Below are 6039 nucleotides of genomic sequence, written 5' to 3'. Positions count from 1 at the left end.
ACCTTTCAACCGTTTCCAACGGGCACCAAAATGTATATGTGATATTTTTGAACCTAGTATTAGCAATTGTAGGGGGATGTAAGAAAAAATCGAAACTAGAATATTCGAGAGAAAAGTTCTTCGAAAGATTTACGGATCTCTACACGTAGGCAACGGCGAGTACTGAAGAAGATTTAGCGATGAGCTGTACGAGCTTTACGCAACGTAGTCAAGCGTATTAAAACACAGCGGCTACGCTGGCTGGGCCATGTTATGGGAATGAAATATAGAGCTCCGGCTAAGAAAGTATTTTTATTGGAACCCCCCTACCGAAGCAGAAGAAGAGAGCGATTCCCACTTCGCTGGAAGGACCAGGTCGAAAGCGATTTGAATTCCCTTCAGGTTACCAATTGGCGTCAGTTAGCGCAGCGAAGAAACGACTGGCGCGCCTTGCTGTGCGGGTATAACCGTTTAAACGGTTAGGCGCCAATTAAGTCAGAGTTTATATGATTTTTTTTTATTACACAGATGTGAAAGTTCAGTGGGTAGAGCACACTACCGCATTCCGGGACATGTCGGTTCGAAACAGCCCTCCGCCCACTGCATACATATATAGACTTTTCTAATTTAAAATTGAAACCCAATGATGCGTACTATTTTTACGAAGACTGATAAGTCCATATTTTAAACCAGATTTGGTTTGGTGATATATGTATAAAAAAGTTTCAATGGAAGAATTCAAGCAGGAGGAGGCACACCTCAGAGAACGACACTGGCGGGAGATTCCACAACTCCGGCAGGCAAACGCGCTGATAGGAGGTTACTACACAAAGTTGTGTAAAGCCATGATTAAAATAAAAATAAATAAATGTAAGGCATGATAACCTCCGACGAGATTTTACGGCGAGCTTCTTTCTTCCAATTTGCTTCGTGGTGCTTTTAATGTTCCTTACAAATTGACGGGACGGAACCTACTTGTTTTATGCCGACTCCTAATGGCATCTGCAAAGCAGAAAAAATTTTCACTGAAAACCTTTTAATGGCAAAAATACAATCGGAGTGCTTGCCAAACACTGCCGAGAGCGACCCCGCTTAGAAAAATTTTCTTCTAATTGAAAAACTTGTTTCTAAAATTCTGACGTTGCTTTGCCCGGGGCGTGAGCTTAGGATATTCCGTGTAGTAGGCGGAGCACGCAACCATCATGCCACGGCGGCCGCTATTATCAATCTCCAAAAGCAGCCTTAGAATTTTGACAGGCACACTCAGAGGTCACTGCATACTAAATAGCCACGTGCACAAACTAGATACATGATCTAATAGTCTCTGACGGTTCTGCGATAGCGAGGATGAGGCGGCAGAACACATCCTTTTCGAATGTGATACCGTCGCGATAAGAATACTAAGGATCCTTGATTCGCTAGAAAAAAAGCATATACACTCTATTCAGCCCAGAAAAATCCTGGATTTCCTCAGGGATTTTGGCCTTGATGAGGTGATGTGAAGAGAGTGAGGGCACAATAGACCTTAACGTCACAGTGCATTATCCCACAATAATCTATCTATCTACCGTTACTGCTAAATTGTTATTAAATATGTAGATTAGAAAAGATATCATTCGCTGATCTTTCAAATAAAGTGCCAGTTAGCGTTAACTGGAAATGTTGAAAAGTGCCCTTGGTGATTATTACATCCAAAACGCACGTTTCCCAAAATATACAAAAGCCCTCTTTAAAAGTACTTTTTGGGAATAATTTTTTTTATAAACGTACTACTACGACCGACCAGAGAATCGGACAAAGCAGGGATATCGCGCATAACAAATTTTGTATAACCTTCGGTCATTTTTTCCAGGTCAATACCCCGCTAGAAAGAAATTCTTTACATAAGCTCACTACTGCTAAACCACGTCCAAAAATAACGGGAGGTGTCAAAAGGTGCGTTTTGGACCTAAGATCACGTATACGAAAGCGGAAGGGAAATTTCCAAACGATTAAAATGTGGTTGTTTTAATTTTGATGATTCTGGTGCACACATACACACACTTATGATTTCAAGTACGTGCTCGCCAAGCGGCCCAACATTTTTTTTCCTATTCGATCAACATTGTCGTTCCTGGCCCCGTCGCGTAGAGCTGCTGCAGCTAGATGTGAGTTGCTCCATAAGAATACATGCAAAGTTTCAATGAAGGTCGCCAACTTTTGTATGTCAGTTGGCGCTAGTGTCGCTCGATTTGTCTTTCCTCATAAAAATACATGCAATGTATTCATCTGTCAGCGCACAATGCTGCATCAAAAATCGTATGTGCCGAGCATATTACACTCAGGGGCGGATCCAGCACGATTTGGGAGGAGGACGATTAGGACAATCTTATAGATTATACATACATAAAAGCTAAACATTTTAAAATTGTATAAGTAATTAAAACAAACTTTTATAATTTTCATAAGTCCAGATCAGAGCGAGGGGCGATCGCCCCCCTCGGGCCCCCTGGATCCGCCACTGATTACACTAGGAATACTGTGATTTTCTACGAAAAGGCAACTGCCGCTTTTGGAGTCCTTTGGAATACGTTTTTAAATGGTTGGGTTGTTGTTGTTGCAGCGATAAATACACTCCCCGAAAGTTTTGTGGAGTGCTATCGATGTTGATGGTCCTTTGCCGGGTATAGATGTGATACGTCCCGGTAACGAGCACCATTAAGGTACAAGCCCGACCATCTCGCAAACGATTTAATATGACCACATTGAACATTGTAGGCCATCTCGCCCCCACCCTCTAGTTCCACGACGAGCTTGGTGCCGCCAGAGCCTCAGCTGCTAAGGACACAGCATTCGCCACGGGAAGTTGAGGTTGAAAATTGGGTTGTAGAAGCTATAAATTGCGCTGGTAACCCTTTGAAAAGGTTGGGCTACAAACCCCTTTGAATTATTTGAATATTAGCTGTGTTTTTTTTACATCTATAGACGTTTACGCTGAAACTTTATATGGACTGCTAAGCGTCAAACTTTAAATACACCTCTGAAATTGCTGCGCATAAAATTTGTATTACTAAATTTCAATACGCATTATACTCACTGTCCACTATTCATCGCAACTGATTCAGCTATATGTTATACACAGGCATACAACGGAGGGTTGTGTCTCCGCTTTTCGGTGCAACCTGTGCTGTAGCTAGTTGTTTAACCACTGCCGCTAGATGGGTCTCCTAAGCATTATCTAAGTGAGGATAGGCGTTTTAAGGCCGTGGTACAATACGCTTTTCATATAGATGTGTTTAACACAAGCTTGTGCATTCCAATAACATCGCCACAATCAACCAAGATGTTGCGTTTGTAAATATGAAGGAACTTCAGACTTGGCAATTAAAGTTTATTACGCCTTGTACATTCACATACAAAATTTCGCGAAGCACTGTTGTAAACATTCTCCGTATACAACAAAAATACTTCCTAACATATTTTGTTTCGTATTCGATTCTTATATTGTAGTTTTCAATTGCGAAAAATGTTAGAAATTTTACCAACCAGTGGGAAAAATAATTTCACTTGCAAAGTGTGCCTGCACCCTTAGCCAAAGCAAATGTCAAATTCTTCTTCTTATGATTTGCTTGGAACAAAATTGGGCAGTTGGCTACTTTTCACTATCAGATGGCGCCAGTGTCGCTCATTCCGCCGTTCTCCATAAAAATACGTGCAATCTACTTATAATGCATAAGTTTGTGCTAAACTCTTCTATATGAGAAACAGCTTATTTTTTTCCGTTTTGGGAATTGAATCTTCCAATTCCAATAAATGGCAAGAGGACTCTTAAATAGCCTCTTAAATCGCCAGGTTAACAAACGTATAAGGGTAATATACTTGCAACATTTAGACGTGCCTACGCAGCTAACACATGTCGCAAAGTAAAAACCCGTAGCACAAATTTTTTCCTTGTAATTGTTAAATATATGGCTTGTTACCATGTGCTTTTTCAAGATTTGTAATTCTTCGTTTGAATTATTTCTATATGTCAGTATTATAATTTCACTCCCATCCAGCAAGTGATACCCCCATCATGCCCAAGCCAGTGGCCTCAGACATCCTCCCATTGTCATAGAAATACTAATTTAGTCATCATGTGTCGTGTTGATTTGTTAAATAATTAAGCGTTTTCGATAATTCCCAGTGGTGACTTGTTTTCCTTATGTAGATTATTAATTTTTTAATTGTAAAGTTGTAATTATAATCTAATTTTTGTAAATAAATTTTCGTCATACAAGTGTTATATTTTAATGAATTTATATTCATTCTGGTATATATTAGATTTATATAGCGTAGCAATTATACGTAATTATGTATTATGTGAATTTCTATCCGGTTACATGTGTACATGACTGTACATTAATATATGATGAGGGTATTTTCAATCCCGTTACTTGTACTTTTTGTCCTTTGTGGAGTTATATGTTATCACAATTTATATGTAAGGTATAATCTCTACCCCGTTATATGAATAGTTCATATAATAAATTAAACTTTTATCGTATCCAATCTTTGTACTTTTGTCCAATTTAGTTTATATTTTTCCAATTTACAGTTAATGTCTCATGTCAAGTTGTATTCATACACAATTTAAAAAGATCCAGATTAATAGATATATCTCTTTTGATTATCCATGTAGCTTCATGCGAAGATTTTGTATTAAATGTTGTCCATAACTGCTTTATTTATCTAAATTACTAATTTTTTTTTAGTAGTATTTTATGTATTTATTTTAACTTTCGATTTTAATGTTACGTAGAACTAATCGCACATGCAGTAAAGGCAATTGATGAAGGAAAGTAGCATTACTGTTCTTTTTACAGTTTCGTAGCTCCGTTATTTCATACAGCATTTTTCTTCCATTATACAAAGTTTAAAGTCTTGTTTTGTAGCTCCATTATCTTCTACAAATTCAATTTTAATGTAACATATTATTAATGTTTTTTATACACGAATGCCTTTTTAATTAGACAAAAAGTTAATTTTAATTGAACAAAATCTATAAATTTTACTCTACATAGCACATTTCTTTTTCACAAAACCCTTTTACACTTAAACGAATGTGTAATTATGGCGACATTTTTAACAAAACGATGTTACTGCTTCGGTGGTATACTTGCGATTGAGAAACAGCTTATGTGTCGGAGCTATTATAGATTGAACGTTTGAACTGTTTCCAGCACTGCAGCCAGTGCACGGACCTTTAAAAAGAGAATGCTGGTAGATGAAAAATTAAAATAGTGATAGAAATTTGGTAGATTTTTTTCCCAAGAAAACAATAGCTACACTTTATATTTGTACAAAACAATTCATATTTTATTGCAAAACAAATAAAGCACATTTCATGGAAATAACACTTTAAAAAAACATGTAAACAAAACAAAAAAATGCCTGTAAATTTGTATATACATACATAGCTTATGCCTATATGATACTTTCTTTTTTCCTGTATTTTGAGCTTGAAATACTGAGGAAACTTTACCGATACGTCTAATTACAAGAACAATTTTCCAATGTACCAGTATTTTTCTGCCACACTGGAATGTTTTCGTTTACTTAAAACTTTGTTATTTTCGTCCAAAATAATTCATAAAAAACTGACGAAAATAGCACAGGACAATATTTGCAAGTAGATGACTACTACATTTCTTTCATAAACAAATTTATTTCGTGTATTGAATTTGTGCACAAATTTTTCAAAATAAAAACCAAATTTTTAACAAACAAAAATTGTCAGAAAAAAACCAAGATAAATTTAGTGCCACATGGGTGTTATTAAATACAAGGAACAAAATCACCTTCTAAAAATTAAATTTTTTTATATATTAATTCAATTGGAGGCTGAAATAAAGTCCGTCCGATACAATACTCTTTTATTAATATTTGTTTGGAAATGCTAGAAATTTTTAATCCATTACGCTTGCCGGTTTTTATGTCGTTTATTATAGAGAACGACCTTTCTGCGGCTGCACTACTGTGAGGTAATATTGCCAAGGAGGACATTTATTCACTCAAATTTTCAAGCAAATTTTCCTCTAG

The sequence above is a fragment of the Eurosta solidaginis genome, chromosome 3 (assembly GCF_040869045.1).
Source record: "Eurosta solidaginis isolate ZX-2024a chromosome 3, ASM4086904v1, whole genome shotgun sequence".
Lineage (NCBI taxonomy): Eukaryota > Metazoa > Arthropoda > Insecta > Diptera > Tephritidae > Eurosta > Eurosta solidaginis.
Note: the sequence above shows the minus strand (reverse complement) of the source record.